The sequence below is a fragment of the Delphinapterus leucas genome, chromosome 2, assembly GCF_059928025.1.
Source record: "Delphinapterus leucas isolate spDelLeu-1000000601 "Yukka" chromosome 2, BTC_Dleu_Yukka2, whole genome shotgun sequence".
NCBI lineage: Eukaryota > Metazoa > Chordata > Mammalia > Artiodactyla > Monodontidae > Delphinapterus > Delphinapterus leucas.
Genome location: NC_143130.1, coordinates 135,658,978 through 135,684,860, shown reverse-complemented (window position 1 = coordinate 135,684,860; position 25,883 = coordinate 135,658,978). Strand labels below are relative to the sequence as shown.

Genomic DNA, 25,883 nt, shown 5'->3' with positions numbered 1-25,883 from the left:
AGGGAGGGGAGAGCAGTGAAGTGAGGCTTCTGAGAAGCTCTTCACACTGTGTTAGCTGCCCCAGAATAACTCTAGCTAGAGGCAGACCTTTTGAATGTTCTCGCTTGCTGACTGCTGCATGCCAGACAACAGCAGCGCTCCATTCAGACTTAAGCTGCCCCAGAGTAATATTCAAATGATGCAGAATTAAGCACACCTTGCAAAAAAATCTCACTATTGATTAGAAGTTGGCAAGTTCCAGCTGAACCGAGGTCCTGAATTTTGTGACTTTATAATAATGAGCGTTGGAGGGACAGCATATTTCAGGGGGGATTCATTCTAACAATTGCCCAGGGGGGCAAAATTGTGACTCTTGCTCTTGAAAAAGCTGAAGCTAGAACTTAATACTGTGTAGAGTATAGAGCCCGTATCGCTTATATTTTTAGGAATAGGAAATCTCAGGTATGTACACATATATATGTATGTATGTGTACATATGACAGTAGAGTACTATAATAGTTGGAACATTTATAACTTCAAGTGAACTAAAAATAAATAATAAATATTGAGCAAGTCTAGTTGAAATATGGGAAAAGCAGCTAAAAATAATCTTGCTTCAGCAGTGGAGCAGTATGAAGTGAGGACAGAGGGTCTTATAATCCGGCAATAAACTCTGTCATACCATTCGGGGCCAGCCGCTGTCTCTGACCTCCTTTAACCTTATGATTTCTTTTTCATCTCCAAGCATCTTTCATGAGACTACTTTCAACACATTTTTAGGGGAAAATACGATACCTGGTGCTGGGTTCTGTTCTTTTAAGTATTTTCTTGAAAGCCTGGAAATCAGATTTCTTTCCCCTTTCCTTTGACCAAACTTAACTTTGCCTTGATTTTTAGCTACTGAAATAAGGTTCAGGAAAAGACTTTTCAAGATAGACTCTTTTAAGAAAATTACGTATAACTACTTCTCCTGCCTTCTAATATGCCCAATAATGGGGTTTGTGGAAAGAGGAAGGTTTGGGATACGGGCCCAGCTTTTCCTTGGTCCACTGTTAGGTTAAGAATTGTACCCCACTGTCAAGGAGTGAAGTGATCCTCATACACAAACAGTTTGGACGACTGAAGCTCAACTCTTACACTGAAACTTTATCCTAACAAACGGTAATGGAGATCTTTCAAAGATACATTGCATACTTCTCTGTTCTCCTTAACTTTATACAGTGAATGCAAGTAATGCTTTAAAATTAGTATTATGAGCATAGATTAATAACATTTCAGAGCTGCAAGGCCCTGAAAGGCAATGTAATCCAATAATCCCTATGTTGTGAGCTGGGGGCCCCTGGGTAGTGGAAGGACCTGGGAATTCCTACGTGTACCGGTTAGTAGATGAGACGCTGTGCTATACGTGGTTTTTATACGTATGTAGAGAGTATTAAAATTAATAAAATATAAATTCATTTATATTTGCTGAATTCATAGCTCTTTTTGTCATTTTTTTGATCATCAGATTTGAAGTACAATTATCGTTTTACGGGGATCCCAGTTTTTTGTTAAAAACTGAGGCCCAAACTCAATAAATGACAGAGATGACTGCTATTCTCTGCTGTGTTTGCTGAGTTCCACGGGCACCTAGTGGCCTCGGGAACTCGTATGCTTAAAGTCCTCTGGTGCCTTTCACAGTTATACTACCTCCTCAAGTTCACTCCACCACCAGGTCTCATTGCTACCACTGTGAGTTTCCACCTATCTCCAGGCTCAGCATTTTGCCCTGGAGTCTAAAATCTAGACTGCTGAAGCTGATTTCCTTTTGAATAAGGGCATTAAGTACACCCATACTCCTAATGTCATTCTCTTTCACCAAACCCAATAACCTGTCTTCTCAACCCAAGGTTGGGCTCTGCAGCCTCACCAGGCCCTCATGAGTTCAGCCACATAGACATGATTTGCAATTTCACTCTTCTTTCTTCTTAAGCCAGTCTCTCCATTTCTAATTCAAGAAGTTGGCCTTCACAGAAAAACTTAACGCTTTGTTAATTTTTCAAATCCTAGACGCTCATGTGACAGAACTCAATCTAATTGCTAGTATGACTAAACTTTACAAAAACAACTCATTCTAATTTAGGGATTTTAAAAAGTAGAATGAGGAAATCAAACATTTGCATATTATTTTTTAAATATTAACTTAGAATTTCTTTCCCGAATGAAAAGGTCCAGGTCAATTCCCTACTCGGGTGATACATGTTACGTGTGTCAACAGGCTATGAAAAAGCACGGGGAATATTCTCCTTACGTGTTGTTAATGGTGTACTTTAACAATATTTTTTAGACCTACTCCCAAAAGAAATGCAGAAGTATCAGTAGAACCTTTGCTGGATACACCGATTTGAGAGTTTTGCTGCAGGAGGTGGTTTGATACTTGTCAAGTTTAAAGGAGAAAAAGCTCAAGCCATCGCCAGCTATAAAATAGCTATGGCTATTGTTTCAAAGTTACTGGGGAGAGTGTTTCTGTCCATTCCCTTAGTTGAGGCCTGCTTAACAGGCATCTTTCGGGTGCCATCCCAAGAGTTTCTTCTGAGAACACTGACTTCAGAGCATCTAAGGAACTGTTGCTAAAGGCTTTCCATTTTCAAAGAGCAGAGTTCTGCTAACACCACTAACACCTATGCATAATTCTAGGCACTTGCTTTTTAAAAAAGCCAACATTTTTGAGTAAGGCTCAGTGGCGAAACGACATTAGACCCTGGATTCCTCTTCTTTAGTTGGTTTTGTGGTGCCACAACCAGTAATCTGAGGCCCTGTGGTGGGAATCTTTGGGGAAGAAAAGATTAATAGTACTGCAAGAATACATTAAAAAAAAAAAAAAACTTGGGTATTTAATCAGTGACATCATGCAAAAAAAAGACAACACCAGTCACATTCATGGCCAAGAACAGATTTGTGTCGGGGGTTGGAGGGGGAAGGGAGTATTAATTATTACGGTTAAAATTAACATGCTCCGTCTCATTGCTTCAGGGAATAGATTAAAAGCAAATCTGAAAGGTTATATGCCTCAACTCTGCATGCTTGTGCTCTGCTTCTTGTCCAAAAGTTTGGAAAACCAGTGCTCACAACATCTGGACACCAGAAGATGATTCCCCCATACAGCTTTAGACTCCACCTCATCCTGGGGGAAGAAGAAAGAGCATGCTACAAAGCAAAGACGTAGGGGGCGGACCGGGTGTTCCCGACAAGCCCAGGGAGGAAGCCACCCGCTCTCTGAAGAGAAAGTATACACTCGCCTACGCAACAAAACAAAACAAACGGAGACTCTAGAAGAAGACAGAGCCGCAAAGAACATGCCAACAGGGCTGACAAATACACACTGCCAAATCTCTTCCTCCCCGTTCAGTCTCATTTTCATACCATATTGAAGTGAACACGTTCTGACGCAGGGAAAAGCACCTGGAGAGGTTTTTCCATGATGTGAGTCCTTGTCACTGGTGTCAGCCCTTATGACTCCACAGAAGGCTCGGCCTTTGGGCAGAGCAAAGATGTATGTTTCTGCCTTCACATTATCACTTAAACATTTAGGCTTTTAAGAAGTAAATTAGAATGTTTCTGGCAGACTTTTATTGCTGCATTAATCTTTTGTACATTTCATTTGTCCTCTTTCGTCAGTTTCTATAATGGCAAAACTGGGTGTCATCCAGTAGAAAATCTATTTTAGAAAACTGCTGTTTGACTTTACACTGTCATTATTTATAAGTTAGACAAGAAGCCAATATACACATTTGATAGAAATCAGTAGAATCTTACAAGTAGAACTTCAAATCAATCAGTCCTAAAAGGAAACTGCCCAAATCCTCTCATTCCATTCTATCAAAACCAATGACACCAACTATGGAAGCAACTTGACACCACTGAAGCGGATGTTTCAGCCCATTCGAGGGACTGTGGAATCAACCCAGCCATTTCTAAGGTTCCTGTATATTGGGTTCACTTCTACTTTCCTGAATTATGTTCCTTTTCATATCTACAGTTATACCTATATGTGCTTAACCCTTAGGCTTCTTAGACCTTAGGTTTGTCCGTGGAATTTCTACCCATGTGGTGAGTGAAGAGTTTAGACAGAGTTGCAGAATCTGAATAATTCTGATTATGACACCAAGTAAAGAAAATATTTGAGTCAAGCAAGTGGCCACGAGTGGACTGAAGCAGCTATTTCCTTTTTTGTTTACCAGTGTGTCCATAAAAATGCTCCAGTCACTGTGTTTAAGGAAGAGAGTGGAGAAACTCAGAAAGTTAGATGTTTGATGACAAAACTACCCTCCTACCCCTTTCTTAAAAGATAACTCTCAAATTGTAGTCACTGTTAGCTCACATGTCTCTCCAGGAAGTGCTTCTTAGGTTTACAAAATGCACTGTCCATCCTGTGTTTAGCACTCCCCAGCCGCTGACTGAATGCGGCAAAGCAATCCAAGTTTGGAACTGCAATAGCCAGGGTTTCATGATTGAGCAACCAAGCCCCGCCTCAGAGCATCAGTCCCAGGGCCACTACCAGAGTCACTGAACAAATCATCAGGGTATCCTTTTGCATCTTGACACCACCAGCAGCAGTTGTCCAGAGGAGAAGGGGGTCACACTTAAAAGGGGCTTACAAAGGATATTTTGGAGTCTTGTCTACTAACTCCTGTCTTGAGCTGAACTACTGGCAAAGTCTTCACTGCCACTGGAGCTTAAAAGGCTCCCAGATAAGAGGGCAAGGTGGCTCTTAAATGCAACAGCAGTGATTAGGCAAGGACTGGCATCATTAGAAGATGCCAAAATCCTACTGCCATCAGGGTCTCAACTCAGCACCAGTCAAACGCAGGACCGGTGCCAGGATTTCAGAGTGTGAAACTCTGAACTTGGCCTTGATTAAGCAGCAATCTTTTTTCTTTTCTTTCTAGTGTTAGGAGACGGGTTATAAATAATTAGAAATGTATTATGCAGTCCTGACTAATTCCTAACTTAGTTCCTTGATAGAAGAATGAGAACTGGAGATTCTCAGCATTTCGGCCGGCAATTTACTGATGAGGGAATTGGTTCTTGTTTTCATTAAAGCATTCAATCTAAATGTCAAGTGTAACAATACACATAAATGACCATTCAAAAAAAAAAAACCCACAATTTGAGCTTACACTGCTAATTAGATTATTGGGGGGGTGTTAATTAAGAGAAATTGGATGGTTTGGGTTCTCCTGGTTTCTTAATTATATTTGATTGAATCACCATGTGATTCAAGACAAGCTACTGAGGCTTCACGCATCCCAATTCCCACCTTCTCTTCACCTTCAGCCTCTTCTCAAATTTAAACTGTCACAGCCTGACCCTGTGGGTGTTGGGACACAGTGAGATTGGTACTGTGTTTGTAAAATTGATTTACTGCGGTCTGTAATTACACATAACGATTTGAATTTTTCACTTGGCACTGCATTTTTCATTTAAACCGGACCGTTATTCTCTATCCCAGAGAAACAGCGTTTACGTAATTGCTCTCAACTCATCGACTTGGGTATTATAAATCAGTCCTGCAATAAAAGACTTCCAGAGACACTGCAAGCATGAGGTTCCTGGCATAATTCAGGCCCCAGGACTGTTCTAGTTTAAGGACAGGAATTGAACAGCATTCATTTCTTATTGGATATGAGATGGGGTGGGCTGTCTGGAGCCTTAAGATCTGGGCAGCAAAGAGAACAGGCTGTAGGGCGATCAGGGGGGCTGGGCTGACCCCAGACAACCAGCTCAGATCCATAGGTCTCTTTGCTTGTCAACTTCTATGTCCACCTTGACCTGCATACAAACTATACAGTGTGTGTTCCTTTATTATGTCTTATATATCACTGATCCTCCGTATTCACAGATTCTGTATTTGCGAATTCACCTACTTGCTAAAAATTTCTTGTAACCAAAAATCAACATTCGCAGCATTCTCATCGTCATTCACGGACCTGTGCAGGCTGGCAAAAAATGAGTCCTTGGAGCACGTGTTCCTGGCTGGAGTCAAACAGGCCTTGTTGCTCAGCCTTCCCATGTCAGTTCTCATATTGTAAACCAGTGTCCTTTACAAGGTTGTTCAGCACCATGTTTTTCTAACTTCGGTGTTTTTCGTTGGTGATTTACTGTTTAAAATCGCCCCCAAGTGTAGGGCTGGTGTGCTGGCTAGTGTTGCTCAGTGCAAGAGGCTGTGATGTGCTTTAGGGGGAAAACACATGTGTTGGACAAGTTTTGTTCAGCATGAGTAAGAGTGCTGTTGGCCTTGAATGCAGATATTAATGAATCAACAATATGTATTAAATAAGATGTCTTTAAACATATATAAAATAATGTTATGTATTGATAGGTTAATGAAAATGTCATGAGGTTTGCAGGAACCTAGTCTAGTATTTCCCCTAGCAGCAGGGGGGTTCAGTGTTTGCTAATTCAGTGTTCACAGGGACTTCACAGAACATCGGCACTGCAAATAATGAGAACTGACTAATATAGTTATGGATACAATTCTTCATTCCGTCTTCCATCCTGGAGCATTTTTGTCTTAGGCTAGCAGTTCTCAACCTTGGCTGCACATTCAACCCCTCTGGAGCCTTAAAAATAATCCCAATGCCCAGATCCCAGCCCAGACCAAGTAACTGAAAATCCCTGTAATGGAGTCAGAGCATTCATACTTTCTGATGCATGTGAGTGGTTTGAATGGCTAGCCAGGCTGAGAACCACCGTCCTGGGCTGTCTTCTTACCTCAGTGTTCCCCTCAAACTCTGCCCACATCCTGGACATTGCAAACCTCCCCAGGTTGGCCGCCTGGTCTTAATAAAATGCCCCCAAAGAATGGGCACTTTTTTACTCTTTAAGTCACTTCAAAAGAAAACATACACATCATCGCTTTGGCTTCACATGCAGAATTCTGCTCAGGCTCTTCAGCCCAGGATTTTATCACTCTTGTCCTGCCCTCCAGGTAAAATAGATATTTTGGAACCAGAATTCCAATGTGAATGATATCTGGGCAGAAATTTCTAAAGACTCCCTATACAATGTTTTGACTCCTGGGCAATAGTGCCTGCCTCTTGCTGTGGCCATTTCATCCTTGCTAGGCAGGAAGAGAGGGTCAGGGGTCAGCCTCAGGCTCTCTCTGGACATGAATCAGCTGCAGAAAGCTCTGAGTACATTCTCTCCTGGTCTGGAAATTCGGTAGGTGAGAGCATAACTGATCCACAAGCAGCAAAAAATGTGTTCTAGATCCATGAACCGGCAGCATCAGCGACATCTGGGAACTTGTTAGAAAGGCTGGACTCTCAGGCCTCACCCCAGACCCAGAATTAGGACCTGCATTTTAAGATCCCAGGAGATTTGTGTGCACATTCAAGGTTAAGATGTACTGGCTACACACCCAGCTCTGACTTACTGGCTTGACACCTGTTCTGTTGACACTGGGGGAGGCATCATCTACAGGAAATGCAGCCTGCCGAATAAGAATTTGGGATTTGGGTTGGAAGACATGTGGCCATTCTGTGCCTCAGTTTTCTCCAGCAGTAGCTATCAAAGGCTCCATCATAAGATTGCTGAAAAATTAAATCATTTACTGTACATGAAAGTGTTTTTTAAACTGTGAAGTCCTACAGAAATATTAGTTATTAGTCGTCAGAGTAAGAATAACCCAATATAAACCAACACTGCTAACTGAAAGATCAACTCAAAGTACTAGCCAGTCTAATGATATTCATGGAGCATTTTCAGTGTATTATGTGCAGTATGAAAAATATCTCTGATTGCTGGATAGTGTTTCACAGATTTACAAGAGATGAATTTTCTACCATGGGCTGTCATACCAAAAGAAGTGTCTTCCTTGTTCTTTCAGAATTCTTATCTACAGACAATCTTTTCTCTGCCCCAATCAGAATAACGCTCCTTTGATTCAGACTCAACCTGGTCTTTCCTTTCCTCTCACTCATTTTAAGTGTTCGCGTTTCATTTCCATTTTGGAGGGTCAGGGCACGTGAATCACCTTCTTTTCCATTAATGAAAAGAACCCCTCGGCTTCCCTGGTGGCACAGTGGTTGAGAGTCCGCCTGCCGATGCAGGGGACACGGGTTCGTGCCCCGGTCCAGGAAGATCCCACATGCTGCGGAGCGGCTAGGCCCGTGAACCATGGCCGCTGAGCCTGCGCAACGGGAGAAGAAGCCACAACAGTGAGAGGCCCGCATACCACAAAAAAAAAAAAAAAAGAAAAGAAACCCTCTCGAGATCTTCTCTTTGTCCTGATAGTGGTAAGCAACACCGATTGCCAGAAGTCCTTACTGAAGATTCTAAGTACTTCCATTATATTTAGAAATTCAAGCTAAGAACGTATAACACAGCTAGGTGACACTGGGTTCCTCATATGCAAAACAAGGAGGCTGGACTAGATGAACTCCTTCCTTCACTCATTCATCAGACATTTGTTGGGTGCCCGTGTGTCAAGCTCTACAAGCTGAGGGCACAACAATGAAAAAGCCATTACAGCCCAGAGGATGATCTCTCAGCCCCTCTCTAAGCCAATCGGCTATGATGCTATTAGCATATTTATGCAGTGCCATTCTCATTTGGACAAGACATTTTCCTCGCATTGTTTATTTCCCCATATTTTTAAAAAAGTCTGCCTTGTAATACTGATAGGACATCCAGCGAGGGTGTCAGGGTAAAGGAGCTGCCAGCTGCTCACTGCAGACTACATTCTGCACCAGGGAAGGCACTAACTGATCTCATCCCTCCCCTTCCTGGCTCATCCCAATGCTCTCCTTTCTCCCGCACATTTTAGGCTTTCATGGAAGGGTGACTGAAGGAATGAATGCTCTGTCTCTTTAGTCTCTTTCTTTCTTCCCGGCCCTAGGCTGGGGATACTGTACTGTCCTTTCCCCAAACACAACCCAAAAGCACATCCTTAGGACCACCTTTCCTGAACCTTCTCCCTGAAGAGGAGGCCACACGAGGGTGAGCACAACCGCAGCACCAGCTACCATCACTAAGGCCGGCCGAGTGTCGGGCACTGCCAAATGCGCCCTCACATCGTTCCAGTCACTCCTCATTTAATGCCTTATGCGGTGGGTTCTATCATTACTCCTCCCCCACGAACAAACACACAAACACACGTTTTACCGGGAGGAAGCTGAGGTGCAGAGGGTAAGGGGCTTGGCAAAGATCACACAGCTAGGAAGGGGCGAGGGCCAGGTTCAAAACCCAAGCTTCTCTGACTTGCAAGCTTCACTTGTGTTCTTCAGCCCAACTCCACACTGTTTCTCATGGAAGAAAGAACTCCAGCCCTGACACTGGGCCTTGACACTGAACACTCAATATCCAAAACCCCGGGCAGGTCCGCTGCCTCCTCATTCAGGGTCTCATGGTACTCATCTGGAAAACAGTTATAACAGTGATAATACCTCTCCTACATACCTCCCAGGGTTGCTGTGGGATCACGTGCTGTCCGTATTATTCATCCATCCATCCATCCATCTATCCATCTATCCATCTATCCATCAATCCAATACTCGCTGAGCATCTGCTCTGTGTTAGGCATATGCTGGGTATTAGGAAGGATGACGAAGGCCCTCTAAGATGATGTATGCAAGATCCTTTTGAAATACATTTTTTACCTTTAAGCTAACTGCCTTATTCACTCACTCATCCAACAAACACTTAGCTAACATTTCTATGCACAGGGCACTATGCTAGTGACTAGGGCTACAGGTGCCAAAAAAGAATAATAAAAGACAGGGCAGCACAGATGCAAACAGTATCTTCTATCACTTATTAAGCCATCATCTTCTATCATTCAGAAGCACACAGCTGCTACGAGCTGTAAGGCATTGTTAATATTTTAAGTAACACTTTGCATGAAGGTGAAGAATTGCTGAAGGAAGTAAAAATTTTAGGTGATTTCAATTTCAATTAATTTGCTACAGTATCTCAAGGACTAATCAGAGTTTTTGAGGAGGTGGTAATGCACCAGGACCAAGACGCCTCTCTGAATCCTGGCTCTCCATTTGAGAATGACAGTGTCAGGAGAAATGCATAAAAATCAGAAAAGCTCTTCTATTCTCTCTTGCTTCTATGGTAAATGTGCATGTTGTTTCTTTGGCTATTCCATGCAGTCACTTAAAATCCGCGGCTCTGAGTAGCATGAAGATTCCCTATAACTGAATTAGAAATCACCTGCTCAGCTGCCTAGGAAGCATCTCTTTTCCACTTGGGCTTTCCCTGACCGGCTCACAGAGCTTATGGTTTTGGTCTTGTGTGGGTGTTCTGAGGGCAGAGTCAGATGAGCATTTGCATCAAAAAGCCAAACCAAGATCCTTTCATTTTAAATTAAAGGCTAGAGGGAATTCCCTGGCAGTCCAGAGGTTAGGACTCCATGCTCCCACTGCAGGGGGCACATGTTCGACCCCTGGTCTGGGAACTAAGATCCTGCATGCTGCACAGCATGGCCAAAACAAACAAACAACAAAAAAATTAAATGCTAGAGGAGAAGCAGACTTAAGAGAAACAACCTAGTTTTTATTCCCCCTTCAAAGATGTAAGATAACCATGAAGTTTCCCTAAACAGAAAGCTGTGCTTCAAGAAGCATCCCCCCCCCCAAAAAAAAAAAAAAGAAGCATCCCCATAAAATGAACACTGACTCACCAGGTGCCCAATAGGGTGGGTATAGAGCTCCTCATTCCTGAGTCAAGCCCTTAAGAGAATTGGTTTTTAAAGTCTTTATTGAATCGGTTACAATATTGCTCTGTTCTTTTATGTTTTGTTTTTTTGGCCATGAGGCATCTTAGCTCCCCGACCAGGGATCGAACCTGCACCCCCTGCATCGGAAGGCGAAGTCTTAACCACTGGACCGCCAGGGAAGTCCCCCTATGTTTTATTGAAAAGTCGTTGTTGTTGTTTAGATACCCAATGGAGTTGGTCCTGATGGGGTTTTAAAGATGGTGTTGCATTTACTAGGCCCTTCCTCCAAGAATATTATTTTCAGAAGACTGGAAGGTGTCAGGAGCACCACAATTTGTTTTCCTCATTTATTTACTCCCCAACTATCTCAGAATTCCAGAACTTTAAAAGAGGAAAGGACTTCTTTAAGAATATGATTTAGAAATCATCCAGTCTACCCCCTTGCCATTGTATCACTTAAGGAACCAGAGGCTGAAAGAGATAACAGCAATTGCCAAGGTCACTCAACAAAACTGATATTGAAGCTAATACTAGAGCCCCTATGTTTTTGGTCTTTATTATTCAAGTTACATCAATGGTCATTAGTCTTTATATCAATGTCATTGATAGAGAGGGGGAGATTAATAGATCTGCGATTTAAAACAGATAATCCCTCGTTTAACACCAGAGTAACACACTGCAGGACCCCAATGTTGAGGCCTATGTACAACGTCATAAACAATGTAACCCAAACACAGCAGGGTCTAGGGTCTCCAAAAACAACAGTATGCCATTGGGTTTTTCCAGAAGCAGAGCTGTTGCATCTTCACAGTGGGTTGGCATTTTCCAGTTCTGGGCACTCTGTGCACCTGTTTTTCTCATATTGGCTGCCCACCACTGTTCAGCCATCCGCCACTCAAGACCTGCCACAGGATGCTCTTGTTTTTGCCAAAGTGGTCAGAGAGATTGCCAGCATTGATGTGAAGTCAGGGATTGTCTGGAGATTGGAAAAAGCAACACCTTCTTCGGCCAGAATCTTCACCAGGGGAAGGCTGGTTTCTCTACTACAGTTAATCCTATTAATCAGTTGGGGTTGTATTTATTTAATTCTGTGGTTTTTATTGTGACAATATATTTATGCAGATGTTTAAAACTGGGATGTCTATATGTATACCTGGAAGCCATCATTTATATACCTAATTATCTAATGAATTGACCAATCTGCCATTTGAAAAGATTGGGCAATTTCACAGGGATGTCACTATCGTAACACCTGGGCCCTAGAGATGGTTATTTATTGACACTTGGTAATTATCAGAACCACAGAATCTGTCATTTTAGAGCCTGCAAAAGCTTCAGGGATCATTTAATCAATCTTTCTGTTCTCCCCAGCCTACTTTCCAGATAAGACAATGGAAACTGAAGGAAGGTAGGTGACAGGCAGAAGGTCACATTATGAACGAGGGGAACTAGTTCCAGGAGTGCTTCTACTAGGAAATGGGATCTTCAGGCAGTCTCTTACCTTTCAAATGCAGACCTTAATTTAACAGAAACAGGTGACATCCTATTAGTAAAGAGAGTTATGGTGGGAAGATCACTATCAGGAAAAGTTTGGGCTTGAAGAAGGTGCTCTAGGGGAGGTAAGATATTTCAGATGCTTCTCATTAAAGATTTTAACTTAAGAGATAGATTTGTCCCCATTTAAAATCAATGGCTGTGAGTAGCATAAAGTTTGGTTTCAATACTTAATCTTCAAAGATAGAAATAATTATGCTTAAGATAGTTATCATTTATTGGGCTGTAAGCATTGTACAAAGAGATCTATATTACATGTCATTCGTTCATGCATACATTCATTAAGTATTTATTCAACACCCATGAGACGCCAGGGAGTGTTTTGGACAGTAGGCATACTATAGTGAACAAGGCCAGTTCCCTGGCCTCTTGGAATTTATAATCAAGTGGGAGAGATAGATAATAAACAAATCAACAAGTTAAAATAGACTTCCAACATATGGAGATATTACCGTTCCTTCGGGAAACTCATTAAAAAGACAGCAAAGGCATAAATGCACAAGGAAAAGGACACAGAGAAATGACAGGAGATGACAATGGGTATAAGTAGACCACTGAAATCAACAAAATTTTGGAAGCTGGGAAACAGAAGGACATGAAGGTAACTGACTCAGTAGACCAAAGAAAGGGGACACATATGCCCACAGCAATGGAAGCATGACAGTTTACGCTGCAGAATTCCCAAGAAGATTAGGACTCCAAGATCAGGTACCTCTGAAGGCAGGGGTGCTGGAAGGGGCTGAAGACAGGAGGTTTGGTAGAAAGTATGTCTAAGGTACAGGGACAACCTCAGATACTCTCTCCCACCCCACAAAATCAGGCAACTATCCTATCTTCTTAGCATCTTTCTCCTGACAGCCCCCAGGACCCAGGCAGCCAGGCCTGTATCTTCCAGAAGGAGAAAAGGATTCCTCTAGGGGAAATGAACTAGTTCATGAGAAAAGAATTACAGCTGTGAGTCCCCAGGAAACAGCCTGGCCAGGCCCAAACAGATCTCTTCATGGTGAAATTCATACACACAAGTTCTAGTGCCTTCCTTTTAAATGAAAGGACATTTGCTTGAGATACAGGGTCCAAAACAAACAGAAAAATTAACTCAAGGAAGCACAGACAATGTTGGGAGCTGAAAAAGACTCCAAAACTCAACTGTAACATCTTTAGAGATATTAGAAAAGGTTTGCACTCATGAAACAAGAACAGAATGCAATACGAAAAGGAACATTCAAAGAACAAGAACACTTGCCATTTGAAAATATAATAGCAAAAATTAAAAATTATATAGTAGGTGTAGAAGATAAAGATATCAACCAGAAAGTAGAACAGGAAGACTAAAAGTAGAGCAAAAAGATTGAAAACAAGAAAGGGAAAGTTAAGGAAATTAGATGATCAAAAGAGAAAAGCTATTACCTGATCAAAATCAGAGAGAATTATTTTTAAAATTTGAGAAAATTTCCTAGAACTGAAGGGGCACAAGTTTTAAGATCAGGAGGGCTGGTGTAAAATCTTTGTCTTCAAAAAAAAAGGACTGTACTTAGGCTCAGAGAGGAATTTCACAATCACTCATGGGTGGGGATTATTATTCCCTTCTTAAATATGAGAAAATAAAGGCCAAGAGAGCTTAAGGCATCTCTCCAAGGTCACACAGCTAGTCATCAGTGGAACTGGGAATCAGTGGAATCAGTCAGACCCAGGTTGGTCTGACTCCAAAGCATGTGCTCTGAACCACAAGTGGATATTGCCTGAGACCTTTCTGGACTCTGATTCTGCCATCAGTGTAAATTAGCAACCCTGCCAGATCCATTCTACCAGAATGTGTTCTTGAATTAGCCAAAGTATAACAGAGGAGGGAACGTTGAGAAATATGGGATTATTTGCCCAAACTCTCCCTTCAATCGTAAAAACTAGGCCACCTCCATGGATAGATTTGGGTGGTGATGCAAACCGGGGCAATTCAGGAGAGTCAGACTCATATTTGAACTGTGGGACTTGAGGAAAAGCAAACTTCTCCAGCACCAAAGGAAGACCCAACTCTACTTGTGATGGGCTTAGAGATCAGGTTCCCAATGGGATCCTTATGACCATCACGGATTTGTTTGAGGTAGAAATTTCATCAAAGTTCCCATTGGAAAGATGTGGTGTTGGGAGTCTATAGATTTTTTTTTTAATTTTTAAATTTAATTTTATTTATTTTATACAGCAGGTTCTTATTAGTTATCCATTTTATACGTATTAGTGTATACATGTCAATCCCAATCTCCCAGTTCATCCCACCACCATCACCACCCTTCCTGCCACTTCCCCACCTTGGTGCCCATATGTTTGTTCTCTACACCTGTGTCTCTATTTCTGCCCTGCAAACTGGTTCATCTGTACCATTTTTCTAGGTTCCGTTAATATACAATATTTGCTTTTCTCTTTCTGACTTACTTCACTCTGTATGACAGTCTCTAGGTCCATCCACGTCTCTACAAACGACCCAATTTCGTTCATTCTTATGGCTGAGTAATATTCCATTGTATATATGTACCACATCTTCTTTATCCATTTGTCTGTCGATGGGCATTTAGGTTGCTTCCATGACCTGGCTATTGTAAACAGTGCTGCAATGAACATTGGGGTGCATGTGTGTTTTTGAATTATGTTTTTCTCAGGGTATATGCCCAGTAGTGGGATTGCTGGGTCATATGGTAATTCTATTTTTAGTTTTTTAAGGAACCTCCATACTATTCTCCATAGTGGCTGTATCAATTTACATTCCCACCAACAGTGCAAGCCGGTTCCCTTTTCTCCACACCCTCTCCAGCGTTTGTTTTTTGTAGATTTTCTGACGATGCTCATTCTAACTGGTGTGAGGTGATACCTCATTGTAGTTTTTTTTTTTTTTTTTTGCAGTACGCGGGCCTCTCACTGTTGTGGCCTCTCCCGTTGCGGACCACAGGCTCCGGATGCGCAGGCTCAGCGGCTGTGGCTCACGGGCCCAGCCGCTCCGCGGCATGTGGGATCTTCCCAGACCGGGGCACGAACCCATGTCCCCTGCATCGGCAGGCGGACTCTCAACCACTGCGCCACCAGGGAAGCCCCTCATTGTAGTTTTGATTTGCATTTCTCTAAGAATTAGTGGGAGTCTATAGATTCTTTACATCGAAGACAAATCTGGCTTTCAAGCAGGCTTCTTCTAGAGTTCTAACAGCTCAACCAAGGGCCCCAAGTCTTTGCCAGTCTAGATGATTCCAACAGAATCTAAGCTGATTGATTTAAAAGAGGGAGGGGCAGAGGGGAAAGGTATTTCTCTGTACCCTCTTCCCAAAGTCAGGATTCTTAAGTGTTTTGTATCTCTCAGCCCATGCCATTTAGGTGGCAGAGAGGTCTCATAGGGTCAACATCTCCAGAAGTAAATCAATTACCCGATATGATGAAGTGGAGTTGAAAAAACTGACCTGCGGGCAAAGCAATCTCCTGGGTCAAGGAATTTCAGCAGCCCTTTTGCTTGGAGTCACACCAGTTTGAGAGTTTGACCCCTGAGTGTATGAAGCGTCTTGCTCTTAAGCCAGTGCAGGGGCAGCCAAAAATACAAAACCTGTGTTAAGTATAGGAACATATCTTTGTTCTCGGCCACTTGGTGGCTATTTTTCCAGTGTGAAGACCTAAGAAGTAAGCATGAAATCCTTTACTTGCTCTGTCCTTTAAGAAAAAGCACTTGTTTCTCATGTTGACCTTTCTAAAAAGTTTGTTCATGCAACTGCAAGAGGATGGAAGGCAGCTCACAAGCAGACGTGTGGACGTGAATGAGGAGATGGTCACGAGCATGACCCTGGCGTTGAGCTACCCGAGTCGAGCACTTAAAGAGCTTTTCTCTGAGCAACTGCTTCTCCAGTACCCCATAATTAGCCTGCTCTCTGAACTGCATACAGATGGAGTGGCTGGGGAAGAGGATCAAGAGAATAACTCTAGAAGCAAATAAAAATTATGCAGCTGTCTCCAGCTAGAGAGAGATCATCACCAACAGAAAATTAGGGAAAGAACTGTGACCATACAAAGCTTTAAATTCTTTCTCACAAACTGCACAGATTAAAAAGAAAGCATTCAAGCAACACATCTTTGCTTGCAAGACATCCACTCTCGCTGACTATTGACAAAACTCATTCCTGAACAGCCGTGAGCTATATGACAAGGCTTACCTTGAATTTAGGGTCTGCAGCTCAGATCCCGATTCAGGGACTGGCTGACCTCAGTCACACTGTCAGCCTTATAACCAAATTAGAGACACTCTTGGGAATCAAAACCTCTCAGGCTCTGTAGGGGAGCCCACAATGCTTTGAGATTCCAGGTGAATTTGGAGCTACCTTGCCAAAATGTAACAAACGGTCATTTTTAGCCAGAGATGCCATTATTGTACTTGCAGTGAGCTCTGACTTTTACAACAATATTTATATATAACATTCAGTCGGGATATTGAAATTATCCTGCTAAGCCTGTCCGAGTTAATAGCAATATTGCAGGCACCAATTTCTCGGATAACGATGAACATGGGTGAACAATCCCCTTTCTCACAAACTATCCTCCCTGAGGCCTAATGACTACTCCAAAATTCTTCCAACTTTCCGAACATGCTGCAGTCCTGAGCTTCCTCCCAATGCACCCAGTGGATGCAGACCAGGCATCATTCTAGCCAGGCCCTCACATCCACATCTTTTCTCAGCAAGTTCTCTCTCCAGCTCCTGAAAGTGTTTGGGAAGGCCACATTCTCTGTGTTTAGAAATGCAGCTTGAGGTGGGAATTAGAGCCACCTGCCCACTAAGTCTGGAAGCATAAAATGAAAGCACCATACAGGATCCTTAGGGGTCATCCAACCTCATGCCTTGATAGAGAAGAGTTCCTGACAGTGCAGGATCCCACACTGAGTTGGAGATGGAGTGACTTTCCTAGGCCACTACTCTTTCCTTCCAAACACTCTGCTCTCTCGGGACTGGCCACACTTCCCTAGCCTGCAGCTATGTGCATAGCCTCATTTATCTCTATTAAATCTTATTCTGTTACTTAAGGATCATTTTAATAAATGTGAAAAATATCCTTACACTTATCGCCAATTTAAAAAGTTATTCCTGTTAGCAGTGGATCCCAAAGAAGCAACAACAAAATTTTACCTATTCTTATTCTTTCTTTTGCTTCTGGCCCATTTTAAGCTATTTAGTAAGATACATCACTGCAACAGTCCTTATGGGGATATAGGTATTTGGGGAAGGCAGCTCTCTACAGAGCTGACTCAAAGTATCTTGATTTCAATTGAGCCTATTGGAAGAGCCGTGTCATAGAGCTGCCCTAGGAAGCCTATTCCACCCTAGTTTACCGCAGAGCCTGGGCTGGTGGATGAACCACCCCTTACTTGTATCAGCATTAACAACCAGTGCAGAAATAATAATAATGAGGGCTATTATCTGTTGAGTATCTCCTATTGGCAAGTGCTTTACATGCATTTTTCATTTAATCCCCACAACCCTAAGAAGCTCTCTTAACTCATCTTCACTTAACCAACTTACTGGACCAACCGGTACTTTCCATTCCCTTCCAACTATTCACAGATGCCCGTGGCTCACGGACTCTTTACAAACTAGAATTTACTTGGCACTTCTGCTCCCATCAGCTGACTTATTGGTGTACCAAGAGAAGGTTGAATTTGTCACCAAATCTATTTATGCCAGTTGTACTTACTATTGTAAATGTATCACTTTAAAAAGTATAACAGAAATAACATATGAATTATAAATAAAGTTAACTGCTTAAAAACTTTGTTACAAGCTTTAGAAATATCCATTGTTTTACTTTTAAAAAATCTACTGTTGAATTCAGTGTTAGTGAGAAAAGTATAAGCTAAAATATAAAAAGAGAAAAACCAGAATCTAGAAAGATTCTGTGCTCTGTTTTTGCAAATGTCTTCAAATTCCGGTTCCATTTTAAGGAAAACAGACAATAATGCATCAAGCGTGTGATTTATACAGGAAAAACAAATAGCAGCCTCAGTCAGGAACCCTATCCTCAAAGAAAGGACCATCTCGCGATACAAAAGATGGCACATGAATGTATTTACACTTTAAGTTAAAACAATATGTTTAAGGTCTTAAGCCTTTTTTATGATTTCCTGCTTTAAACAGCTATTGCAATTAACACATCAACCATCCACCCTATCAAGCCAATTAAGAGATCTCCTACCGAAATGTATTCCCATTTTATGGATGAGGAAAGGAGGTTTAGAGGTCAAGTAACTTGTCCATGGTCACATACCCAGTCATTGGTGGGGCTGGAATTTAAAACCAAGACATCTGACTTCAAAGCCAAGTTCTTGATTTTGATCAAGACTGCCTCATCATTTATACCCCAAACTTGAATATCTAAAATGCCACTTATAGCCTTATAATTCCCTTTGCATTGCAATGTCTTACTGTGCAAAGGAGAAGGCTAAAGTATAAAATAATCTGTTATAAATTTTTAGCTCCATATGGGTTTTGCTGGGCTTTTCCAAAAGGATGCATCTCAGCAAGGTTGGCTGTGAAACAAATCTCTAAAGCAAACCCTGTGCTCTCATTGGCTCTACTCTCTAATTGTAGCCACGGAATTTGTCTATGGGAATGGTCCAGACTTTTGGCAAAGAATGATTATCCCAGGGTATGTTGGGAGTTTTAGCCTTTCTCCAATCCACAAAAATCCTTTATAGCACTTTCCAGATTTTGGAAGCCCCCTGCCTACCTCACTTCCCCATCTGCATATCCCTTCTCTTACTTGACTTACACCTGAGATTTTCTAAGACCATATTTTACCTAGCAGAATGTTGAGGACTGGGGTGGGGGTAGGTGATGGCAGGAATGATACCTACAGTGTTCAAGAGTTAGGAAATATACCTCAGATTAATAGTAATTGCTTCTACTAAAATTTATCCTCACCTGTCACCATGAAATTCAAGGGTTTAATTTGCTTAATGTTAACAACATCAAAGATAAGCTACACTCATGATACGTCTTTCCTCAGTGTAACCTGAGTTTGTCCCCAGAAGTCTTAAAAGTGAGAAAAGAAGAAAAATAAGTAAATGCAAGATTAGAAGACTTTTTTGTCCCATTGTTCGTGGAGTAGCCACTGTTAGACTATAAATCTTGTGAAATAATTGAAATCGTAAGACTACAGGGCTCAGAAAAAGTCTTAAAGGAGCCAGGCTGTTCATCTTCTTCCTCCCCTCTTCCAGGCTAGTCCAATTTAAGCCATTTATTCCAGCCAGAATCCATCCTATTTTTGAAGTACAGTGGGGAATTAGAAACACTACTGCCTTCCTCTGGAGCTCATCTAGTGTTTAATAACCCTCACTGTCATTAGAGTCTAAAAAACTCCTCCTGGATAGGGGCCGGATGGTACAGCCTCATGACCCAAGGCATGTGTACCATGGAGGTCTTTGACTTTTCCCAAGCAGCGGGATTTCCGATGCATAATAAACTAGCAGGCTTCTTGCTCACTATAGTGTTTTTTCTGATTGTTCTTCCCCAAGCCCCAGAAAACAAACACTAGACATAGTGAGGAAAAGCACCATCCTGTAAAACCTTTGGACTCTTGGAAACAGGAGAAGGATCAGGCAGTGGCAATATTGGGTCCTCTGAGATATCACTGAGCCATCTTCACGATGTCATATCAGGAAGGCCAGGGCCATATTTAAAAAAAGGTTCCCCCAAAGGGAAAGGAAGCTGAAGCTAAAAATATATCATGCCAGCTGTTATAAATGCTTCTCAAAGGAAGCAAAGCAACTAGAGTTACCTCTTTGAAGAGCAAATGAGGGGTTAAGGATCGAAGGGAATTTTTCAGTTACATGCCAGGTTGGCTACGTTTTGGGGAGGAAGAAATTTTCCACCAAGAAAGAAAGTCTGTTGGTAAAAGACAAGATAATTCCATGAAAATTTTAAAGGAACTCCAAAGGACACCAGTGGCTCCTAAGGCTTAGGATGGGGATGACCTGCAGCCTGCAAGACAGAAGCAAGGTCTCCAAGCCTTGCCCCTCTTTTCAGTTTCCAGGAGACCACTTGCCAAGACCTCTTCTTATCAGGCCTGCCCAAAGTTGAGTGTTCTCTCTCCTCCCCTTGAATATTTGTGTTCTAATGGTTTTTTACAGGATGGCTGGAATGAGCTCGAAGTAGCTGGCAGCCTTGTAAGAAAATGTGAAGGGCAGAGAGAAAAGGACTTCTTGCGCCAAACTGGTATCTTTGAAAGAGCTGGCCTTGGCTGCCTAAGGGGCTGATGGAATTGGTTTTTTTTTTTCAGTTGCAGATTCAGGGTTCCCAAAGGAGCCCCATTTCCTGAGACCCACAACATTCCTCCTTTTCACCTTGCCCTGCTGAAGTAGTTTTGTTTCAGGTATCGGCTCTCTGGGGCCCAGCAGCCATCCTTTCCATGAAGGGATGGACCCTCCACCCTGCAGGAAGGCGGAGAAACAAGGATCAAAGTCCAAGAAATATCAAGGCACAGGATGCCCCAGTAGTTTTTACATTTTAACTTTCAATTTGAAATAATTACAGATCTACAAGAAATTGCAAAAATACTACATAGAGAGGTCTCATGTACCCATCCCCCCAGCATCGCCCATGATGGCATCTTACACAACTGTAGTGTATTACCAAAACTAGGAAACTGACATTAACACGACACCCTTAACAAGACTATAGACCTTACTCAGATCTCAGCAGTTTTTGTACACACTATTTTTTTGGTATATATTTGCACATCTTATTAACTATATAAATTCATATAACTACCTCCACAATCAAGATCACAGTATGTTACTAAAAGTCTGTTAGTATTGAGACCAAGGTGGTAACGTGAGTCAGGATGATGACAGAATGCTAAATGATCAATATTATCGCCAAATATTTAATGAATTCCCAAGGACACTTTCTTATTTATTTTGGAAATTCATTAATTTCATGAACATCTGCCTAGTGAGCCCAGGAATTTATTAAGTCCCTACTGTTCAGCAAACGTTTCTGGCAGGGCGGGCAGACAGGCGTCAGCTCACATGCCATCTCTTATTGAATTATAGTGGCTGCCTTGAGGGGCATATTGAGGAGGACGCAGAGGCCACATCTGGGCTTAGCAGGAGACAGCCATTATCTAAGAGATGCTCTACCACAGGAGAGTGGCAGCTAAACACGTTCCAGGAATTTGCCATCTCCAACATTTCTGTGACTTTTTGAGGGTGTTCAAGGTGCTGGGAAAGAGGGATAAAGAAGACAAAACCCCTGTCCCCAAAGAGTTCATAATCAGGAAGGGGAGGCAAATATGTCAACCAAGAACTGGGACACAATGCTCAGTATATGAGTCAGTGCAAAGCAAGCATACTTGGGGTACAAGACTTGGATGGTCTGTGACATTGGTCAAGTCGCTTGGCCTCTCTGTGCCTCGGTTTCCTTATCTGTCAAATGGGAATAACAACAATAGCCACATTGTGGGGTTATAAGAATTAAATGAACTAATATTTATGTAAAGCGTTTTGAAGAGTACCCCATGTAGTAAGCACGATGCAGTGATTACTGTTAATTTACTTTTCATGATCTATGGTGCCCCCCCAAATTTTAATGTATTGCTTTTATCATCAGAAAAATCAATTTAGATTAATAAAAGAAATACTAAGGTTCCAAGCTACACCATGAGACTGTAGAAGAACTGGGCAGTTCAAATGGAGCACTTTGGAATAATTTCTGTAACGCAAAGTTTCTGAGTTCTTGCCTCAGTCTAGGCTAGCAAAGGTTGGCACGTTTTCAAATCCAGATGTAAAGAATGCTAAGAAAAACCATGTATCGGCAATGATTTGAATAGAAACAAGTTCCTTTCATTTGTAACTGCAGCACATAGTTTTCTCCCAGGTCAAGTTCTGCCAGTGAAGAGTAGAAAATGGTTAGAAAGTCAGTCTGGGGCAATGGAGGTGGCACTGACCTCTCCACAGTGAAATTCTGTGGGCTCTTAAGAAAACCTGGATGGTTCTTTTCCTGGACAGTTTCCTTTTTCTATGGAACACTTGAGACAGAAAGCAAACCTAAAGGTGCTAAGCCAGGTTCTAGGCATGTTGTATTTGGAATTGCTTGTGATGGTCAATACAAAGGCCATGATTTGTGACAGCCAATACCTTGGTCCTTTCTGGCCTCACAGGCTCATGATGAAGAATCTGCACATTCTTGCTCTCAGTCATCAGACCCCTGAGTAGCCTTAAAAAGGAGAGCTAGGTACTGAAAATAGATTCTCCCCTCTCGTCTGGAACACCTTGATGCTCTCCAAAATGACGCTTCATAGACTCTCAATTGTCCCAACCCATTCTTCTCTTATCTCATGGAAGAAAAGCCCCAGCTCAAAGATCCTGTGAGATCTCATTTGATTTAACTTCTGTAATCAATAAAAGGTACTCTCTCCTCTGTCTAAATGGATGAAAATTGGTTGATTCATGTTAGATTAGGACATAGGTTTTGCCCTCTACTCTTAGCCTCATCTTAATCCCTTCCTTCAAAAAATCTGTGTGGTTCCATCATCTATTTTTTAATGTATCATTTTCTCCATCTCAATGTGCCAGCACCTTCTCAAAGTCAATATACATCCAAAATCAAGCTTATAGCTAGTTTCTCTCCCTATCTTGTTTCTTATCTCTTTGGAATCACTAACTCAACTTTCTTCATCCCTTGAAGGCCTATCATGTGTGAAGCACTTCCAACTGATCTCTAAGATCTCTCTTTGATAAATCCAATGGTCACTTCTTGTTCCTCATCTTATTGGACTTACCAGTAGCATTTGACTCAGTTGATCACTTTTTCCTTCTTGAAACCTTTTCTTCATTTGCCTTGACACACACACACACACACACACATATATACACTTGAGTTTTCTCCAACTTCAATGGTTTCTCCTTGGTTTGCTGCTTCCTCTGCTTTTTCCCAGCCTTCATATTGAGGTACTCAGGCTCAGCCCTTGGTTCTCTTCTCTATCTGCATCTCTACTATGGTAATCTCATCTCATAGTTTCATAGCTTTAAATATCACCCATGTGCTCAACTCCCAGATGTCTATCTTAGGTCAGTCTTCTCTCCCAAACTGCATGCTCATATATCCAATTGCTTACTAGACAACTCTGATTGTCTAACAGATGTATAAACTCACCATATATGAAACTGAACTCCCAATCTTACCCCCAAACCTCCTCAATAATAGAGACTTCCTCATTTCAACCGATGGCAGTACCATCCTTCCAAGTTGTGTAAGCAAAAACCCTGAAGTCATTCTTGAATTTTTCCCCTCACAACTCATTTATTCTGTCAGGAAATCCTTTTGGCTGTACTTTCAAAAATACATCTAGACTTGACCACTTCTCCCCCCTTCTACTGCAGCCATTCTGGTGCAAGTCATCAATGTCTTGCCTGGATTACTGCAATAGTCTCTTAACCAGTCTTCATGTTTCTGTCCTTGTCCTGGTACAATCTATTCTTACTTAACACAGCAGCCAAAACAATCCCTTTAAAACATGAGTCAGATCACATCACTCGTTTGCCAAAAATCCTCCAATGGGATTGCTGAGAGCAAAAGTCAAAGTTCTTGCAATGGCCCACAATACCCTGTAGGATGTCTCCCTCCCTCTTACCTCTGCAACCTCTCCCACTGCTGTCTACCTCACTCATTCTTTTTCAGCCAGCGACCTTCTTTGCTTTTCCTCAAACAAGCTGGTACTCTTCTATCTTGGCATCTGAAGACTTAAGGCCAAACAATTTTCTATTGCAGTGAAATGGTCACAGCAGACTCAAGTCCCCCTAGACCATGCTGCATGGTCTGGGCTCAAGAAAGATACAATGCAAATGAGGGCACAGAGTCTGGGGGTTAGTGCTAGCACTTCGCTTCTCACTGTCTTGCCCAGTCTCTCTCATTCATTTTGCAGACACTTACTGAGTGCCTACTGTTGCCAGCCCTGGCCAGGGCTGGGCATTTACGTACATAATCTCATTTACCCTCACCACAACCCTCGCAGGCAGGTATCATGAATGTTCCCATTTTACAAGTGGGGACCTTGCTCAGAGAGGTGAAGTAACTCAGCCAAGTTGCAGTTAGCTAATTTCAGGTCTGAGATTTGGATGCAGGAAGCAGTGACACCAAAGTCCTTGTCCTGCCCACTTTGTCAAGCTGGCTTCCAGGTGCTGAGGAGATATTTGATAGAAGCACAAGCGAATGAATGACCCAAAGGATTGCAGTTTTGATAAGCACAATTTAACCACCATCGACAATGCAGAGGGATAAAGCAATGACATTATTGTTTTGTTAAAGGGATGTTCTTGAAATACAAGTGCTGATATGACCTAAGTGTTTGAATGAAACTTTCTGGAGGAGAGATCTGAGCTCTTATCTTCTTTACTGATGCTCTGAAAAGGGGCTCTAACCCCTTTCTTCTCAAGATACGTAATATAGTTACCTTGTTAAACCTCCAAGTCCTTTTCAGCTCAAGTACTACACTGGGCTCAAAGGCCTAGGAGGCCATGACAATCATCTAAGCATTTCCTCCCCTCTGTTGGGCGAGGTAGCCACAGTGAAATATAAAAGTGCCTGTTGACTACAATCTGATAACCATCTCAAATTGTACTAATCTTATCAAGACCCCAGAATGTGTAAATCAGCAGAGATGGAAATGTGATGACCCAAGACTAATTTCAAGACAAATGACATAAAACTCAACCCCTTAAAATACAAAAGACCAAGTTTTGAGAGGGTAGGAAGCTCAGAGCCCGCATCTCTCCCAGCTAATCAAAGAGTTTTGTAACAATTACTGGGTTCTGTCACCGACCCAGGAAACTCCGGCCAAGAAGCTCTGTCATCCCAGCCTGCATGTGTCTGCTTGAATAGTTCAAGCCATCACTCTCATCACACAGGGGTTAGCGAAACTGTTCCCTGGATTACTAGTCTGTGAAAAAAACTGTCACCAGAACCTCTTACACAATAAACTAATGATGTAGTAATCACCTAATTCCCCAAATTTGAAAATTATCAATATCTAAATATAAAAATGGACGAAAGAATTTTAAACTCTCATGTTGTGGCATTATCAATGCGGTATCTTAAGTACTTCTTTGATTATTCCACTAAAGTACTGTTTCAATCAATGTAGTAAAAATTCAACACTCTTACGTATTTGAGAAAGCCATTTAAAAAGGCCCATTAGCCAAAAGATCCGAGTGGAGGTAGAGGCCAAGAAACTGTCACTGACAATCCTTAATCCTCTCAGATCTTTTAATTGGGGGTTCCTGCATGTTAACAGGCACATGAGGTCTAACCGCAAAAGCTTTTCCCCAAGAAAGTTATCTATGCACTGACGCTGTCTTCAGGGACACATGCAAACTAGCATCAGGAAACTCTGTTTAATGGCAGGCCACTCTCCCACATTGCCACTTTACAGAAGCACCAGTGGCATGTTTGTCACTTTGCTCAGCCTAAGTGGGGAGCCATAGAGAGGAGGACTCCTGGCCCTGGTCCCAGCTGTGGGCAGAGTACTTTGCTTTAGTGGTCAAAAGAGGAGGAGGGTGTCCTCTGCTCTCCTCTCCCGCAAAGCCATTCCCGCCCCACCTCTCCTAAGGGGTTAGACTGAGCAAGAGAAGGCC

At 42.2% G+C, this 25,883-nt stretch overlaps 1 protein-coding gene across 5 annotated transcripts in view; it reads right to left on the bottom strand.

Annotated features, from left to right (window-relative positions):
• The window catches only part of SAMD4A (sterile alpha motif domain containing 4A), a 236,184-nt gene that overhangs the window by 57,380 nt on the left and 152,921 nt on the right, over positions 1–25,883 (bottom strand). The window lies entirely within an intron of this gene.